This window comes from Meles meles, chromosome 3 (assembly GCF_922984935.1).
Source record: "Meles meles chromosome 3, mMelMel3.1 paternal haplotype, whole genome shotgun sequence".
In the NCBI taxonomy this organism is placed as follows: domain Eukaryota; kingdom Metazoa; phylum Chordata; class Mammalia; order Carnivora; family Mustelidae; genus Meles; species Meles meles.
Window position 1 is genome coordinate 149,898,691 of NC_060068.1, and position 20,325 is coordinate 149,919,015.

General features: G+C 44.7%; 1 long non-coding RNA gene across 1 annotated transcript; it reads right to left on the reverse strand.

Moving 5' to 3' along the window:
* Nucleotides 1–5,649: 5,649 nt before the first annotated feature.
* LOC123938737 lies at nt 5,650–18,779 on the reverse strand. Its single transcript, XR_006817766.1, has 4 exons — nt 18,662–18,779; nt 16,653–16,751; nt 14,336–14,510; nt 5,650–5,992 (listed from the first exon to the last, which is right to left on the reverse strand). It is a non-coding gene; the product is annotated as an uncharacterized LOC123938737 (long non-coding RNA).
* Nucleotides 18,780–20,325: the final 1,546 nt, after the last annotated feature.

Genomic DNA, 20,325 nt, shown 5'->3' on the forward strand with positions numbered 1-20,325 from the left:
CACACTTAAGAAGAAATGCAATGCATTATTACTGTACTGAATATAGGATTACAGAATTTTAAACATCTTATTAGATGTTGCTAATCTATAGGTGGTGATGTCCTCTGATTGATCACAGTTTAAAAGTTGGGACATTGGGGCACCTGGGTGGCTCAGTCGTTAAGCACCTGCCTTTTGCCCAGGTCCTGATCCCAGGGTCCTGGGATCAAGCCCCTCATCAGGCTCCCTGCTTGGTGGGGAGCCTGCTTCTCCCTCTCCCACTCCCCTTACTTGTGTTCCCTCTCTCACTGTGTCTATCTCTGTCTAATAAATAAATAAAAATCTTTTTTAAAAAGTTGGGACATGACTATTTTTATTCCTGTCCATGAAAAATGGTACAATGTCAGTTCAAGGAAATATTTAATATGTAAATCTGAGTATCCTTATGAATCTGAGGCCTTAGCCAAATGATCCCTCTGCTGGCATCCCCCCTCTCTTGACCCCAAGCCAACTCATCTCATTAGCTTTGAACTTTGTCCTCTGAGTGGGCTCTTGGAACCAGGAACCTGTTTCATGGGACATTTCAGTTAATCTTTGTTGAGATTTTTTTAAAAATGTATTTTTTCAAAAGTGGTTATCAGAGGATAGCATAAAACTTGTAATTAGAAGAAAGCTATCTGATATTCAGATATCAGGGACTCCTAACTAAAACTCTACTCTATTAACTTTTTAAAAAGCTTGACTCAGCATTCTAGTTCCTACCTCTAACCCTACATGGTTATTTTTCCCCCAACTGTTTTCCTTAGTATGATTTCTTTGCAAACATGTATGATATTAAGCTTAATCTAGGTTTCTGATCTGTACTAAGTATTTGTACATTTAGTACTTAGTACAATACTAAGCTAAGTATTTTTCTTGTTCATATTTAGTACAATTCAGAAACCTAGGAGAAATTTTATCTTTTTATTCCTTTTCCCTCCCTTCATCCTTAACAATAATCCTAACCTCAGAGGAGTGATTACTTAGTGTCTTATTACTTGTCACCTTCCTGATAAACTCTCCCCTTTCCCAGGAGAAGTTCTATCTTTCTTTTCTCTTTCCTGAGCAGATGTACCAGGTAAGTCCATCCAGAATGGTTCTCTTTGTGTTTCCTACAAACAGGGAAAAAGCAGAATCTTCTCACAAGTCCTCCTGGGGTTCCAGTTAACATCAGGACATTCATGGATTTGGATTACACTGTGAAATCTGAACTCTGCTTTCACAAGACCAGGCTCAGACTGTCCCCAAGTAACATTGTTTTTCTCCCACAGGGAGACATGCAGTTTTCAGCCAAGAGTTTATTAGGAGTTAAAATTGGTTTCCCAGGTTGTCAAACCCTTATAGACAGCCCAACTGTCTTTGCAGAGGGTAAGGAGCCAAAGTTCATATGGACTTGTACCATTCAGGCAGCCCTCAATTCAGTCCATTGGCTGTTTTATTTTATTTTTTTTTAAATCTTTTTTTTTTTAAAGATTTTATTTATTTATTTGACAGAGAGAGAGGTCACAAGTAGGCAGAGAGGCAGGCAGAGAGAGAGGAGGAAGCAGGCTCCCTGTGGAGCAGAGAGCCCGATGCGGGGCTCGATCCCAGGACCCTGAGATCATGACCTGAGCCGAAGGCAGCGGCTCAATCCACTGAGCCACCCAGGCGCCCCCATTGGCTGTTTTATTAACTACCCCCCTCCAGTCTCAAACCACATAGTATCAGTCCGGGGTTGGACTGCTACTGCAGTCCAGTGACTAGGATTTTATTACTAGAGCCATCTATATACCAAGCATCTTTAGGAATAGGGTATGTGCCTTCCTTTACTTATGGAGGGGTCTCCATAAGAGGCTGGGGGGGACATTAAAGGTTTCATATTCTATGGACCCAAACATAGCATGTAATTCATCTCCCAATGGACTAGTGGAAAGAACACTCCATTGTTGTAAGTAGGCATCATAGAGGCTTGTGCTATGACAGGGACCGGTCTTGCAAATATCCCATCCATCCACCCCTTTATAGGCAAATCAGTCCAGACATTTACCAGAAGAGCAGTCATTAAAGGATCCACTTACTAAAGGGTCTTATTGACTCAATACTTGTTCAGTAGGAGAATATCAGATCTCTGCTCCCTGCCAGTGTTGTGACCAAAAGCCCAATGGAGTTAACTTACCATGCTCTTCCTGCCATAATGGCCAATTCATCTAAGTACTAGGGTCCAAGGATATGAGGTCAAAGACCATTCCATGACCAGAAGCCTGTGCTTGAGCAATTAATATCTTAGCTTGGTTAAAGATAGCTTGACGTTCCTCTACCCAATGCCAATGCACTCCCTTTTTTACCAGATGGTGTTGGGAGTGCAGGCATGCTAAATGTAGTCCTAAGGGTTGGGGATTATGTGCTAGGGAACCACCCAGGAGGAAATATTTGAAAATCACAGTCCTATCTCCAGAACAGATCAAGGATGTTATACCCCAAGACTGTACTTAAGTGTGTGATTAAACAGAAAGAAAAAAATGGGGAGGGTGCTATGCTCAAGAAGTCTTCAGATCATGGAATGGTCATCATACTGGATTTGTCCAAGATAGTGTTAGTCTAGTTCACACATTGGGTAAGTACAGTTACTATCAGAGAAAGGGAAAAACAAGGCACTGGTTGTTCTGGACATAAAATTTGAAGTTAGTAAAAGACTTCTAAAGGTGACTGATTGTATTTTGCAGTGACATTAGGAAAAGAAGAGAAATTGGTCACAGGGAGGATGAGAGGATGGATCTCCAGCATCATGGATAGATCAGAATCTTTGATGATAAATCCAACAATCTGAAAGGTTATCCCCTCTTAGCAATGGCCTGTGTGATATGAGTGAGGGTGGTCTTGCCAGGCCAATGACAAAGTAAAGGAAAAGAAAAGTGGGAGAAAGTATTTCATGTTTATAGTATGAAGTCTTGATCCCCTGTCTTGGGAAGAAGCAGTTTACCTGAATGTCAGGTACTTCTCTTCCTTGCAATTTGTTTCAGAGATCTCCAGGGTCTACACAGGACCAGATATCAGGTGGAGCCTTCTTCAGTTGTGAGATGTGTATCCAAGGCTCAATGCCTTCTAATTTTGCAGCAGTGTCCATGGTCGGGGACACTTGGCAAAGTCCCTTCCAACGAGGCTCAAGGGCTGTTTTTGTCTAATAATATTTCCAGAACACCCAGTCACCAGCCTCCACACTGTGCCCAGCAAGATCCTTTGAATTGGAATCTGGGGAGGCTTCTTTAACCTATTGTTGATAGGCTTAAGCATAAGACATTAAAGACTTACTCAGCCAGTTATATTAGCATGAAATAATAAAGGATCAGCAGAAAGGTGTATTCCAATAGACATTGGTATGTTGGTAACTATCTAATGTGGAATGAGTTTATGTTTCTCAAAAGGGTATCATAAGCAGTCAGCAAAATCAAAAGCATATCTTAGGTTAGGGAAGTCCAGTTGTTTTGGCAAGTTGAGAGGTTTTAAATTTAAGGATCCCATTAGTTCTCTCAACCTTCCTGAAGACTGAGGATGATAGGGACAATGATAATTCCAAGAAGTTCGCAAGGTTTTCATTAAAGTTCATATGATTTGCTTGGTGAAGGGGGGTTCTTCCATCACTGGAGACTAGGAAAGTATACCAAGTGCAAAACACATTTTCTAACAGTTTCTTTGCTACCAAGAGGACATCAGCTTTGCAGCAGGGGAAACCTTCAACCGATCTGGAGAACCACATACAATAAAAAGGATATATTCATAATCCATAATAAGGGGCAGCTGAATGAAGTCCAGCTGCAGGTGTTCAAAAGGTCCAGAAGGAGGTCTGGGAACAAAACCAGTTTTATAGGACTATGGATTATGTTCCAGGATTATTGCTGGTAAACTATTTTTGCAAAGTTATGGAAATTTTTCCATCAATGTCTATTCATAATTTGAGTCATCTTAAATGCACTAGGGTGGGTGAAGAAATGCAAAAACCAAAAAATGGGGTTTGCCAGAGAGCTGGGAAGAACCAAGCAGGTATCTTGGGTTTCCCACAGCCCTGACTGTTCATTTAATTTACAACCATTGTTCACCCATCTTAATTTCTCTGATTCAGGAGGAGAGTGTTGCCATGTTACAAAGACATCAAGATGGCAAAAGCCTGGCTATAAGGGGACATTTCTTGCATAGGGAGAATGGACTTCACATGTGCCAGAATCTAAAAATACAATATAAAGAAGGCTTAGTATTACTTATTTGACAATCCTTCTCACGAAATTTACATGTCAAATAAGCCGAATTTAACAAATACTTTATACTTATTTACATTTTAAATAAGCCTAGTTCAACAAATACTTTGAAATATGGCATGTCGTGGTGCCTGGGTGGCTCAGTGGTTAAAGCCTCTGCCTTCAGCTCAGGTTATGATCTCAGGGTCCTGAGATCGAGCCCCGCATCGGGCTCTCCCCTTGGCAGGGAGCAGCCTGTTTCCCCCCTCTCTCTCTGCCTGCTTCTCTGCCTACTTTTGATCTTTGTCTATCAAATAAATAAATAAAATCTTTTAAAAAAATATGGCATGTCAAAAAGACTCGATTTACAATTTGACTTTGGGGAGTTTTTAAATGATATTTTAGAAAAGGTTTTAAAGTGCTTGTCTAAAGCACAGATTTTTTTTAAAGATTTTATTTATTTATTTGACAGAGAGAGAGATCACAAGCAGGCAGAGAGAGAGGAGGAAGCAGGCTCTTCGCTGAGCAGAGAGCCCGATGCGGGGCTCCATCCCAGGACCCTGGGATCATGACCTGAGCTGAAGGCAGAGGCTTAACCCACTGAGCCACCCAGGTGCCCCAGGACCACAGATAAACTTCAGACTTAAAAGATAAAAGCACTTGGGAAGTGTAGCCAGTCGGTGGAGGGAGGCAGTGGTGGTGTGAGAGGTTTGGTATTTGATGGTGGTATAGGCCCAGAAGCCTCTCTAACGCTCCCTCTGTCCCTCAAAGGAGTCACAGTAACATCCCTTCAAGAAGTCCCCTTGCAGACTTCCAACTTTGCCCATGTCATCTCTCAAAATGTGGCCAAGAGATATCTTCTGAATGTACACCTGGAATGTCATTATACCTTAACTCCATATATATCTGATGGGTACGTAATGAAAGGAGCGAGACTGATACAAAGCAAAGGTCAAGAAAAGCTTTATTTCGTGCCAAGCATCGAGAATCAAACCCACCCGTCAGGGCGCCTCTTACAGAGAGGGCGACCCCTCCTGCCTTACAGACTAACTTTTAAAGGGCAAAGGCCATGTGGTTGAGCCTGGCCACACACAGGTGGCCAATGAGATTGCAACATACAGAGAAAGCCGCACAGTCATATTAGGTCACACACGGGTAGCCAATTGAATTACAAAGTACCCTATAGTAGACATTTGAACTAGCCCATCACCTTGGTCAGAATTGGCGCCCAAAAGGTGGGGCCCAAACTCCTTGGTAGCTAGAGAGACAGTATGTGTGCTCCATTACTAGTTTCCTGGACATGCTTTTAAGTAAGTTCCCCTGGGGGGGGGGGCGGGGGGCAGGGTCAGTTTATGTTTTACTGCATAAACAACGAAATCACTGTTTAACCAGATGGAATCGCTCTGGCTAAATAGGCCCTTACATATCCATCCACATCCAAAAGATTGGGTTGGTATATTCAAGGTTGGAGGGAGTACTGCTTGTGATTATTACACAATTTTATGGTCTCCTAAGCCTGAACATTACATAGAAGGATTAACAGTTAATTGTGTAATAACATTTCAAGGATATTACCTTCCAAATGATATGGAGAATTTCATCAGTTCTGTTATGTTACCCATAAGGGTGAAATTCATGGAAGAAGTACACCTTTCCAGTTTCCACATTCTCCAGTTGAAGAGTTACTTGCTATGGAAGATGAAGGAAATTCTGACATATTGGTGGTAACCAAAAAGCTGGCCTTCCTGACTTGAAAACTGAGAAAACTGTGAAAGAAAAAAAAAAAACAACTATTACAAAGTTAATTGTTGTTCTGTAAAAAGAAACACCACAACTTTGAGAATAAGTTGGAAGCATGGAAAGAGAACTTAACCATCAGAAAGAAAGACATGACCAACTGCAAGCACAGCAGAAACGTCTTGTGGAAGAATCACAGAATTAAAAATGGAAAATGAGGGGCGCCTGGGTGGCTCAGTGGTTTAAGCCTCTGCCTTCGGCTCAGGTCATGATCTCAGGGTCCTGGGATCGAGCCCTGCATCGGGCTCTCTGCTTGGTGGGGAGCCTGTTTCTCCCTCTCTCTCTGCCTGCCTCTCTGCCTACTTGTGACCTCTCTCTCTGTCAAATAAATGAATAAAATATTTTAAAAAAATGGAAAATGAAGAATTTAAGAAGAGATACAATGATGCTACATCCAAAACTCTCCAGCTTGAGGAAGATACTGTGTCAGTGAACTGAAAAAGTAACTGAACTAGACAGTTTTTTTTTTTTTAAAGATTTTATTTATTTATTTGACAGACAGAGATCACAAGTAGGCAGAAAGGCAGGCAGAGAGAGAGGAGGAAGCAGGCTCCCCATGTGGGGCTTGATCCCAGGACCCTGAGATCATGACCAGAGGCTCAACCCACTGAGCCATGCAGGCACCCCATGAATTAGACAGTTTCGGAACTAAGGGCTTCGCAACGACCACGCAACTCCTTGTGAGGGCTGGTGGTTACTCCCGGCAGCGCAAGAGGATCTGGGAGAGGCGATGTTCGTTTTGGCCACACCACAGGCATTCGCTGGGCGGGCGCCGGTGGTGTCCCAGCCGCGCCACTCCTTCCAGAGAGCCGCGGGACCCTCGGGCAGCTCCACGCGGGATCCCAGCACGGTTTCTCTTTATCACTAACGTTGGGAGCACCAAGCCCAGCGGCGCGTTGAGGGCAGCACAGCTCCCTTCCCCGAGCCGGACCCCACCTGTGCTTGCACCGCTCAGCTGGGACCCTCCTTCCTCCCAGCTCAGTTCGGTGTCCCCATGCGCTCCAGGACGTGCGCAATCCCACCTTCTGGCAAGCACAGCCTGCCGGGCGCTCTCCCGGTGGCGGTGGCCCTGCAGGCACGGAGCTGGCAACGCCCCTGTTTTGGCCCGGCGAGGGGTTCGTTTGAGGTCCCAGTGGAACGGGGAAACTGGGCATCTGGGGGCGGGGGCAGCACGTGGGCTGGCGCCGAGCCAGACGGTCTTCGGCTGCAGCGCCGCTCCTGTCCCCAGCCACCTGCTTCTCATAACCGCTTTTTCTTTTCTTTCTTTCTTTCTTTCTTTCTTTCTTTCTTTTTTTTTTTTTTTTTTAAGATTTTTATCTATGTATTTGACAGAGAGATCACAAGCAGACAGAGAGGCAGGCAAAGCGGGGCGGGAGGGGTGGGGGGAGCAGGCTCCCTGCCGAGCAGAGAGCCCTATGTGGGGCTCGATCCCAGAACCCCGGGATTATGACCTGAGCCGAAGGCAGAGGCTTTAACCCACTGAGCCCCCCAGGCGTCCCTGGTCACCGCTTTCGCCAGCAGCCCCCACCAGACCGTGAGATCCGGCGCCACTGACTACCCCAGAGCAAAGTTCAGGGTCGCCGGGTGCCTCTCCCCCCTGTGTCCCTGGACGGCCAGCGCTGGCCTTTCCGCGGGTCGCGCTTCCCGGCCTTCCCCTTAGCACGGTGGCCAGTAGCCCCAAGCCGCCGGCGTGTCTGTCACCGCGCGGATCCGTGCCCGCCTCAGCCGCAGCGCCGCGCATTTGTCACAGCGGGACTGTTTCGCGGGACAGCGCCGTTGACTTCGCAGCGCGGCAGTTTGTCGGGGGCCGCACTGCGGGTGTCGCCCTGTCTGCATTCCTCTGCTCTCCCCACCCGGCCGGTTCGAAGGTGCAGTGTCCCTCCTTGCTCCGACCTTAAGGAGTCTTGGTGGCAGCGCGGCGAGAGGGTGCCGCCCGCCGCTTCCCTTCGTCCCTTCGCTAGTCGGGTCCTGCACGCTCTCCCGCAGCGGGGACAGGAGGGCAGACGGCCCCCTCCGCCGGGGAGATCAGTTACTGACCGCGCCGTGGGCTGTCCCAGAAGCTCGAGACCTCGGGGCCATCATCACTTCCTGCATCTTAGCGGATTTTGACTAGAGGGGCGCGGCATTTCTCGGCGGTGGCAAGTCTGCAGCAGTCGAGGCCGCGATTTCCGCAGCTTGCACCGCGGGAAACCGCGGCGGAGGACGTTTCTCCGCCGCAGCAGACCCGGCTTGAGCGGATTCCGGGTTTAGCTGTGTTCAGACTTTTGTGTAAAAGGAAGCGCACGACGACTCCCGGCAAATCGGTATTTAACCCGGCCGTGGGGAGGTTTTAGTCCGACCACATCCGGGCTCAGCGATTTCTTAGGACAACGTGAGGCGCTTTAGTCGAGCCAAAGTTTTCCGTTCAGTAAGTCCGAAAAACGCACGCCTCGGTGCCAGGACCCTGGGATCATGACCTGAGCCGAAGGCAGAGGCTTTACCCCACTGAGCCACCCAGGTGCCCATACCTTAGCTTTTATTACTAAGTCCAGGAGAAGTCCACTGTAGCGGACTACAAAAATTTCTTATTTGTGGGGACTTTTTGGAAATTCATACTTAACTGCTTTTGACTGTCAGCCTCATAGAAGTCTGTGTATATTTTCTAAAGCCATTTCTGATTTGGAGTAAGCTTTGGGGTGTTCTGCCTGAGCTATGGTTGCATAATTAAGCCCTTAGAAGTCGATGTGTGCTGGCAAAAGCGATTTTCAATCATACCAATGCTGAATTCGCTTCTTCAATGTTGGTATAAATGGGAAAAGAATAATTTTTTCATCTTAGCAACTTCTTTAAATCTAGATCTAGCGGCATTTCTGTTTATTATGCCAACAAAGTCAGTGTATATAGGCAAAAGCGATTTCTTAATCATAGTAAGTTAAGAGTTGGAAACACAAGGTCAGCCAACCATCTGTTTATAAGAAAGTCTGTAAAATCAGTATATACTGCCAAAAACAATTTCTTCACTGTAGAAAGTTTTGGTTCTGCAAGAGACAGTTGGCCTTAGTTGGTCATTCCTAGCAGTACCAAGTTATGTTTTGGCAATAGAAGTTCCAACCCAATCGTACTTCTTATTACAGAGTCAGTAGAAGTAGAAATCAGTGTCCATTAGCTGGAAAGATTTCTTGTGCTCAGCAAGTTCAAGGCAATCCTGATTTAGCTATGTTTTTGTTTAATGACACAGTAGAAGTGGAGTTCTTAACCATGGCAATGCTGTGTTCACAAGCAAAGGCAGGGACTGTGGAGTCCCTGCCCCTGGGGCTGATGAGATTTTTTTAGATGTAAAAAATACCAGCTTTGGGGCACCTGGGTGGCTCAGTGGATTAAGCCGCTGCCTTCGGCTCAGGTCATGATCTCAGGGTCCTGGGATCAAGACCCCACATCGGGCTCTCTGCTCCACAGGGAGCCTGCTTCCTTCTCTCTCTCTGCCTGCCTCTCTGCCTACTTGTGATCTCTCTCTCTGTCAAATAAATAAATAAAATCTTTAAAAAAAAATACCAGCTTAGTCACGGCAGCCATTTCTTAGTCCTCTTTCCTCTTGGTTTGTGTGTAAGGAACACTGGATTCTGCTGGCAGGAATACCATAATCACAGGACAGCACCCGTTAGCATGTCTGCAATTTCTTTCCTTGGGTGAGTTCTTTGGAAGTATTTGCTCTGTTAAATTTCCCTGCAGTGTATTTTCCTTTGAAATCCAAGCGTGCTGATTTTCTTTGGTGTTGACAAGGGTTACCACCAATGTCTTTTGATTTCTCAGTACATTCTGGCAGTTTACTGAATGCTTATTTGTTACTTCCTGGGTTTCACTCTATTGTGTATTCTACTTATTTCCTTGAGCTTTTCACTGCTCAGCTGCCTGCCAGCTTGCATTCACCTATAAGCGAGAGGCCAGAGCTCCGTCTCAGCGGGGCGGAGCTGGGTCTCTGGGCTTCTTGTAAGCTGCACCAGGGCTTCTGCCAGACTTCAGGAGCACTTGTGTCTGCTTTACGGCCTGTAGCTCCACTCTGACCAGTCTTGGTTTGGGCACGAATTCTAGTGCCTGCTAAACAGTTTCTCCTGCTCAGGACCCCAGTGTTCTCTGTGCCATCTCTTTCTCAGTCCCAGCACCATTGCTCTTCCTGAGCTGGCCTGTCCATCGTTGAGCGACCACAGCGGGTTTGGAACTTCCTCTTCCTGTTCTTAATATCGTATATTTTCTGTTGGGTTAGTTTTTGTACACTATGCTTATTTTTCCGTTTTATTTTGGTTTGTTTTCTTTCTGCTTTGTTTTGATAATGGGACGAGGACCTGGGGCTTGGGTTCTGGGTGTCCTCTACAACGGTATCCTGTTTCATTTTTGTCTACTGATTTGTTACTACCGGGTGCCATGACTTCTACCTTGCCTCCGCCAGCAAGCCCAGGAGAGCACTAATACCCAGGCTTATACCAGCACTAACACACTGCTGCAGGCTTTGCCAACCTCATCCGTGCAGCCTCATCTTCCCCGTCAGAGGCCTCTTCCGCGACGGAGCAGCATGTTCTTGGCCATGTGAAAGGTGCTGAGGTGGCACTGGAGCCCCAGCCTCCATCTGTGCTGTGCTCAGAAGATTCTGGGCTTCACCTGCTCCCTTTCTATCCTGTGCTGGGATAGAGTCCCCAGGCCACGGTGATGGTTTGGATTTGAGACTGCTTTCCAGTCTTGCTGGTGACTTCACGGGGTCCACCTGCAAAATGAGTCTGTCTAGAGCCCAGAGCAACTTGGAACCAAAGCCCGTTCTGACCACTGCGAGCCTCTGGTCCAGGACACAGATGAACCCAGAGGCATTTGCAGGAGAGATGGACCCTGGAGAGGAACCCAAGTCACTCACCCACCAGCAGCTTCCCTCCACCAGGATGCCCCACCTGGCCACACACAGCTGGATGGGGACACTGGACAGTGAGGGATCCTTTGGAGCAGAAGCACCATGGACCTCCCCTCCCTGCCTGGGAGAGGCACATCCAGGTGTTCTCAGGCTGCCTGGAGTGGGTCCCTTACACCCTGCACATGTGTTACAGCTGCTGCCCCTGCATCTTTGGGTCTAAGGAGTCCTGAGATTGGGGCAGGAGCCTTTTTCTATCTTCCCTCAGGAAGAGATTGTCATCTGTGAAACTCATGAATAAAAAAGTATTAAGATGTGGCTTCAGAGTTCAATGTCCAGTTCTGCTTCTCGGGCTCTGAAGTTTCTCCTTTTTCTTACTGGTCGCTGACTACACTCAGGTTCCTTATGTATTCCACATTAAGAAGTATGACTTAGCTTTGTTCCTGTTTCTTCACTTCCAAAGTTGGTGTACACAGAGGCAAGTTGATTTCTTTCTCCTAGCCAGTCCTGGGAAATCAAGATTTAGTTTTATTTGTATTGGCCACCTCAGTGGAAGTCATTGTATGCCAGTGAACATGGTATCTTCTTGCTAGTAATACTATAAAAATTACCACATGAACTTGTTTATTTACCCTCACATTCAAGAAGTTGGTGTATGGTGGGCAACAAAGATTTCTTTCCCCTCACAAGTTCTGGGATATCATGATTTTGTTTGTATTTGCCATGTCAGTGGAAGTTGTTGTATACTGGTGAACATGATATCTTTCTGCTAGGAATTATCATAAAAATTACCACATGGACTTGTGTGTGTACAGTGGGGGAAAACGATCTCTTTCTCCTCACAAGTTCTGGGATATCACAATTTAACTTTATATTTGCCTCTCTGGAGAAGTCATGGTATACTGGTGAACACAGTATCTTTCTGCTAGCAATGTCATACAAATTACCAAATGGACGTGTTTACTTTTCCTCATTTAGAAGTCGGTGTAGAGTGGGGGAAAAGCGGTTTTTTTCTTCTCAGAAGTTCTGGTAAATTATGATTTAACTTTGTTTGTATTTGCCACCTCAGTATGCTCTTGAATATGATATCTTTCTTCTAGCAATATCATGAAAAATACCACATGGACTTATTTTTCTTTCACATTCAAGAAATCGGTGCACAGTGGGAAACAATGATTTCTTTCTCCTCACAAGTGCTGGGATATAATGATTTAACTCTGTTTATTTTTGCCACCTCTGCGGAAGTCATTATATACTAGTGAACACAATATTTTTCTGCTAGCAATATAATAAAAATTACCACGTGGACATGTTTATTTTTCCTTACATTCAAAAAGTTGGTGTACAGTGGGGAAAATGATTTCGTTCTCCTCAGAAGTTCTGGGACATCACAATTTAATTTTGTTTATATTTGCCACCTCAGTGGAAGTCGTTGTGATGAAGGTTAGAATATAAGTGAGGAAAAGAAAAAGAATATAAGTGAGGTTCAGTGGGGTGAGGTCTGGAGCTGATGACCAAAAAAGAATTCTTGAGACATCTGTGGTGTGAAGTGGTGGTTTATTAAAGCACAGGGACAGGACCCATGGGCAGAAAGAGCTGCTGCCCCAGGGTTGTGAGGAGTGGTCCATTATATACTTGCAAGCTGGGATGGATGGGGTCAGGAATAGCATAAGTCTCTAAGGAATTTTGGAAGCAAGGTTTCCAGGACCTTGAAGGGCTAGCTGTTGTTGGGAAAAGGTCATTTATTACCTCTAATAAAACCTAGTCATGAGACCCTTCAGATATGTATTGGTGAGCCATATGCTTGGGGATGATTGCCAGCATGTATCTTAGAGGGTTTAGAAATAAAGGAAGTTTCTAAAGGAATTTTTGTATGTTAAAGTATACTTATAGGATCCAGGTTGGGGGTGGGGGGGGTCAGGCTAGGATTGTCTTTTGCCCTTAGCAAACTATTGAGGTGGAGGCAGTTGAACCCCTAGAGGAATGTCACTCTGCCGGTTTCAAGGACTCATCAGTGGGCTCTAGATAGAAGAAAAGTTATTATATTTCCTTACTATTTTAATAACTTTCCCACATCAGTTGTATACTGGTGAACATGATATCTTCCTACTAGCAGTATGTTTAAAAGTAGGATCTTGAGAGCCAGTGGGTGGCTCAGTCTTTTAAGCGCTGGACTCTTAGGCCTCTCAGTGTTGTGAGTTTAAGGCCCACGTTGGGTTCCATGTTGGGTATGGTGCCCACTTAAATTAAAAAAAAAAATCGACTTTGAGTTTTTCCTTTTTCCTCACTATTTAGAAGTTAGTGTACAGTGGAGGAAAAGAGTTATTTCTCTTCATAAGTTCTGGGAAATCACAATTCAATTTTTTTGCCTTTGCCATCTGAGTGGAAGTCATCGTGCACTGGTGAACATATTTTCCTGCTAGTAATATCTTAAGTCCGACTTAGCTTTGTTCCTTTATCTTCATCTCTTAGAAGTCAAAATACATGGGTAAAATGATTTCTTTCTTCTGCCAGTTCTAGGAAATCAGGATTAAACTTTGTACTATGTCTTCACTTCTTCCATAGAATTCAATGTACATGGCAAAAAGGATTTCTTGGTCCTACCAATTGCTGAAAAACAGAACTCGTATTTGCTTGCTAACTCTAGGGATTCGTTGTATACTGGTGAAAACAGGACCTTCCTCCTTGCTGTATCTAAAAACACAGGACTTTGCTTAGTGTTTCTTGTCTTCCCTGAAGTCGGTTTACACTGGGTGCCACCTTCGGGAGGTGGGGATCCTGGTGACTGGAGCTGAAATGATGGGGGGACTACCGACTGATGATCAGTAGACATCTTTATTTCTTACAATCGCTTCTTTTATACCTTCCACAAGATCCGATTACAAACAGGATATAGATTTATGTGCAGGGCGTGGGCTACATGTGAGAGGTGATTTACTAGGCAATCAAGTGAGATAAGTGACAAGGATTATCTCTTAGCTTTAAATGACAAGAGCAAGTTAAGGATTTACACTTACCAGATCTATCTAAAGGAAGATATGAAAACAATCCAGGGATCTTCCCATGTTTATTCCCGGCATTGGCCCAGGAAGACTCTTGCTCTCCATTTCCTGGAGTTTTCTCACAGGATTCAACAGGACCCCAGTCACATTGGCAAGGATCTGTGTTGTGTTCCAACACTGGGGAAACTCTTCCTCCAAGCTGTTCTTTGCATTAGGACTTGGGTTTGTTCGACTTCTGGGGAAGTCTTCAGATATACTGGGAATAGTGGTTTCTTGTTTGAATACATATTTGTTCCATTTATTATTTCACCTCTTATTTCACTTTTTGGTGGGTGTGAGCCTTTGAATCTCGGCTGTGTGGGCTCCGGACTGAGTTGACTATGGAGTGGGTGTGCCCTGGGGGATCCACAGTTTCATCCCACTGGTTCTCCCTTACTCACCTGGGATTCCTATAGCACCTTAGCCAGCAGCGCGGGAAAGCTTCCTCCTTTTGGGAGGCCCTGCTGAAGGTTTCAAATTCAGAGGTTGGTAGATGCTCCCTAGGGTTGTATTCTTGGTCCTAGTGTCCCTTGAGGTTAGGTCTGGCTGATTCATAAGCACAACACCACATTTACACTGTGCAGGGGCAAATAAGTCAGAGAAAGACAAATACCGTATGATCTCACAAAATTGTGGAATCTGACACAAAACTAAATGGCTACAACTCATAGATACAACAGATTGGTCATTGCCAGAGGCAGAGGTGGAAGGTGGGCAGAATGGGCAAAGATGGTCTAGAGGTACAAACTTGCAGCGATAAAATAGATAAGTCATGGGGTTGTAATGTAGAACATGTTGATTATAGTGAATAAGAGGTTACTTTGTATCTGAAAATTACTAAGAAAGTAAATTATAAAAGTTCCTATCAGAAGAAAAAATATTGTACTATGTGTGGTAATGATTAACTAGACTTACTGTGGTGATCATTTCCTAATATATACAAGTATCAAATCACATTGTACACATGAAACTAATGTCATGTTGTATATCAATTTTATCTCTACTGAAACAAAAAGAGTCAAGTTGCATAGAAGAGAATCCCAATGAGACCACTGGCAGAGTTCTGAATAGAAAACTCTTCATGCCAGGAGAAAATGGGATAATATATTTAAAATACTGAAATTAAAAACTGTCAACCAAGAATTCTGTACCTGGAAAAGCTGTCATTCAGAAATGAAGGTGAGATAAAAACTTTCCCAAATAAATAAAAGCTGAGGTGGTTCCTTACCACTAGACCTGTTTCCCAAGAAATGGCATAGAGAGTTCTTTGAGTAGAATTAAAAGGATATAATTAACATCGTAAAAACATAGGCAGTAGTGTAAAACTCGCTGGTAATGATAATTACATAAGGTTAAATCTGTAATATGGTATTGGTGGTTCTTAAGTTATTACAACTGTAGTTTAGAAGTTTAAAAGCAGGAGCTTCTGGGTGGCTCAGTCAGTTGAGCATCTGCCTTTGGCTCTGGTGTGATACCAGAATCCTGGGATTGAGACCTCATCAGGCCTCCCTCTCAGTGGGGAGCCAGCCTCTCTCTTCCTTCTTCCCCCGCTCGGTCTCTCTCTCTCAGATAAATAAATAAAATCATTTTTAAAAAAGTTTTAAAACAAATATATTAAACCCATGGCTATAATAATCTGTTATTGGATATGCAATAGAAAATATGTAAAATACAATTATCAATAACTTAAAATGTGAGGGAAAGTAAAAGTGTAAAGTCTGGGAATGCTGTCAAAGTTAATTTGTTATCAGTTCAAAATAGGATGTTATCAGTTTCAAGTGGGTTAAGATATTTTATGTAAGAGTCATGGTAACCACAGGAGGAAAATTTGTAGTTGATATACTAAAGATTATGATTATAATAATGTAATACAGTCTTTGATTCATTTTGAGTTAATTTTTGTGAGTGGTATAAGGTAGGGGTCTAATTTCATTGTTCTGCACATGATCATCCAGTTTTTCCGAAACCATTTGTAGAAGAGACTATCCTTTCCCAATTGGGTGCTCTTGGCTCCCTTATCGAATATTAGTTGACTGTGTATATCTGAGCTCTCTGTTCTGTTCTACTGATCCATGTGTCTACATTTATTTTAATTAGCTTATTAATTTTTATTAAAATTAATAAAATTTATTTATTATTTTAAATAATAAATGCTGTTTATTATTAGATTATTAATTTTTATTAGCTTATTAATTTTTAATCTTCTGTATCTTTTGATGCTATTTTTATTAGCACCATGTTATTTTTATTAGCTTATTAATCATTTATTAATTAAAATGCTATTTTTGTTAGCTTAATTTTTCATATCTTTTGAGTATAGTTAAAGTGAGGAAGTATGATCCCTCCAGCTTTGATCTTTCCCCTCAGAATTGCTTTGGATATTTGGGGTTCTCTGTGGTTCATATAAATTCAAGTAGAGACCAGGCTTGAAACCCCCTCAAGCAGATAGAACCATTTAAGTCACGTAAGCAAAACTCGATCTAGCCTGTTTCGTGAACGTAAGCAAAACTTAACTTAGGTTATTTCTTTAAATGCCTCAATCATAAATGAAATTTGTCATATTCCCAAAATAATATAATCACCTGCACCCAATTCCCTGCCATCTGGAACTCCCTTCCCCTTTATAATAACAAATCACTGTAAAGGTTAAACAACTTTCTCCATTTCACTTTATAAGCCATCCTATAATGTCATGCCTCTGAACTTCAGATTACTTACAGGTCTGTCCATGATCTCCAGAGTTCTCAGGGGAATACATCAGGTAATTGAGGGCTGTCTCCCCCAGTAGCTATTCTGAGGTGAGTCTGCCCATTTCTGCTAAAGAGGGAATATTTTTGTGGTTAGGGTAATATGATTACAAAGTAGTTTTATTTTTGTCCTGATCCATCATTGGCAGTGAGTGGACTTCTCTGATGTTAGTGTTCTGTGAAACTTCATACGAAAGAGGAGAACACCAATGCCTACCTATGGGTTCCAGGCCATCTCCTGACAACACTAAGATATAGTACATAGCAACACCCAATTGATTTTTTAAAATTTTATTTATTTATTTGACAGAGATCACAAGTGGGGGGGCAGGCTCCCTGCTGAGCAGAGAGCTCAATGTGGTCTCCCTCCCAGGACCCTGGGATCTTGACCTGAGCCAAAGGCAGAGGCTTTAATCCACTGAGCCACCCAGGCGCCCTGCAGTTCTTTGATTTTTGAGGTTGTTTTTCCCTTTCTCGGGTAGTATTTTCTCAGCCGTATCTTTCATAAGCTAAGCCTACATGCAGATGTGAGGAAGAATTCCTTTGATCTGAAATAGCAAAACTGCTATTTCATAGTGGTCAGACTTTGGAATAAAGTAACACCTTTTCAGTCTACCTGGAACAGATGGGGTCTTTAACCCTAAGAAAAGGCTGGGGGATATCAAGTGGGGTCTTTCCATAGGTTAAGATCTCTCCACCACTTGCATTCTACTCGATCTACTCAGATGTTAAGGGTCACATTTTTTTTGAAGCCTACAGTGTGGCAGCAACTTCTGTTAATGGTTATGCTCACCCCTAAACCTACCCCTCCTTAGGGGACATTAAAAAAGCCAGGGGAGGGGGCAACCGGGTGGCTTAGTAGGTTAAGCACCAAGTTCTTGGTTTGGCTCAGGTCCTGATCTCAGGGTCCTGAGATCCAGCCCCGCGTCTGCTCAGTGGTCAGCAAGGAGTCAGCTTGAGATTCTTTCACTCTCTCTCTGCCTCTTCCTCCCCCTCTAAAATAAAATAAAATCTTTCATATAAAAGAAAAACCAGGGAACACACTTCTTAAAGCTTAGTCAGTCTAGGCCCTCAGGTGTTAGGGGAGCCTTGCTTTCTCCTTACACATTCCACACTTCCACCCACAGCCACGCTGGTACTTACAGCTAAAGTAAAAGCAAACAAAACCCCCCAAACAAACACTACCCCCCAAACAGCCCTCCCCGCCTTTGATAATTCTAATTATACTGAAAAAGACAAGGAGCATTTTGCAAAGAGACATGAAGGCAAACTTTCTTTTTCCGTTAGGAAACAGAGAGTTGTTATTGTAAATGATAGTCATTTCAAAGAGGAAGATACAGTGGAAGCCACGAGCAGAAAAGTCAAGGCTCCTAGAGCGGAAAACCGCAGGCAACCGGAGGCGCACGCGGGGGGCCAGGTGGGAGAAGTAAGCCGGGGGCAGCAACCGCGGACTGCGAGGGGCGCGGCCGCCGAAGGTCCCATCAGGCTCTCTCTGGGCACTGGTCTGCACTTTTTGCGACGGAGCGGACCAAGGGATGCAGCCTGGGCGAGCAGAGGTCCTGCTGCTCCAAACCCACGAACAGCGCGATGGCTCCACTAGCGGTGCTGGGATCCAGAAAGCCCGGGTTCACTCCGCTCGTGAGAGTGCTCAAGTGCTCACGCCCCTTCCCAGCGTGTTGCTAGCAAGACCCACTCGGCTTGGAGGAACGGTAGAGCTGCGACCAAGAAACAGCCCATCCCAGGAATTAGCAGCGCGAGCACCCAGAAACTTTTGGCTTGGAGGAGTAGTGGCGGTGCCAAGAAAAGGCCGACTTGGTGCAAATGCGCTCAGTGACACAAAAACAGGGACGCCGTGCTCCTGGCAAAAGTGCTAACAAAATGGCTGCGCTGCGCAAATGCGGGGCGGCGAACGCGCGTGAGCCAGCTGCCGCAGCCAAAACTGCCCCAGGACCCACACCACCCCACGAAGGGAGCACCTACCACCCAAGCCAACTCGACACCAAGTGCTCCTGGCCTGGAGCGGTGCTGCAGAAAAGAAGGAAGCTCCGCTGAGCCGCCGGCGAAAGTGCTGCCGGAAACCCGAGTGGGGACGGGTCGGGAACCGAAGCGACTGCAGGGGAGGTGGGGGGATGGGAGGAGGGGAGGAGCGGCGGGGCGGGGCGGGGTGGGGACCGGAAGCGACACGACAGGACTGCAGGGGAGGGGGCGGGGCGGGGCCGCGCCAGGAAACGCCCCGCCTCCATACTCACCCGGTCCGCTCGCGCGCCGCTGAGACGGGAGAGGCGCACGCCTTCGAGAGAGGGGAACTAGGAAGAGGTAACGAAATACATGGAACAAAAACGTTTTAAACAAGAAGTGGATTTCCCCAGGGCCCCTGAGGACGTCCCAGGGGTTAGCAAACACGAACGAACCCAAGTCCTAATGCACAGAACTGGCTCGGAGGAAAAGCTTCTCTAGCGCACATTCTTGCAGGAAGGCAAGAATCCCAAAGCCAAGTCATCACCCGGAGGAGGAAGACACGTCTTCCCCAGTATGCAAGGAGGACGCTTGCTAACCCTGAAAAGGTTTTCAGGGTTAGCAAGCAATTTGAGTCCTGTCTTTCAACAGTGTGCTGGGACCAAGAAATGGTTTTCACCAGTATATATCGACTTCTAGAGAAAGAAGTGAAGACACAGGGACAAAGTTCGGTCGCGATTTCCCAGAACTTGCCAGGAATTTTTTGCCCCACTGTACCTCTAGAAAGTGGAGAAAAAGGAACAAAGCTAAGCCGTACTTTTAAAGATATTGCTAGCGGAAGATACCGTGTTTACCAGTGTACAATGATTTCCGCTGCTGCGGCAAATACAAAGTTAAATTGTGACTTCCCAGAACTTTCGAGGAGAAAGGAATCGTTTCGCCCACTGTACACCGACTTCTGGGAAGTGAAGAGGAACGAAGGAAGACATACTTTTTAAGATATTACGAGCATCGTGTACACCAGTGTAAAATGATTTGTTGCACCGAGGTGGCAAATGCATAAAAAAAAAAAAAGGTTAAATCCTGATTTCCCAGAACTTGGGAAGAGAGGAGAAAGAAATTGCTTTTTCCTCACTGCAAACCAAATTCCGTGAAGTGGTTAAACAGGAAGGAAAGTAAGTCTTTTTTTTTTTTTTCAGGTACTTCTAGTCATAAGGCACCGTGCTCCTTAGGTTTACGAAGGCATCCACTTAGGTGGCGAGTACAAAGTTAAATTTTGATTTCCCAGAACTTCTGAGGAAAAAGAAATCGTTTTGCCCACTGCACACCAACTTCTATGAATGAAGAAAAGGAACAACTCTAAGTCATAATTTTTATCATATTGCTAGCAGAAAGAAATCGTGTTCACCAGTATACAACGACTTCTGCAAGGTGGTAAGTGGTAAGTACAAAGTTAAATCACAATTCACCAGAATTTTGGAAGAGGAAGAAATCGTCGCTCCTCGCTGTACAGTGACTTCTAAATGCGAGGAAAAATAAACAAGTCCATGTGGTAATTTTTATGGTATTGCTAACAAGAAGATATCGTGCTCACCCATACAATGGCTGCCGCTGAGGTAGCAAATACAAAGTGAAATTGTGATATCCCAGAACTTGTGAGAAGGAAGTCATTTTCCCAATGTACGATG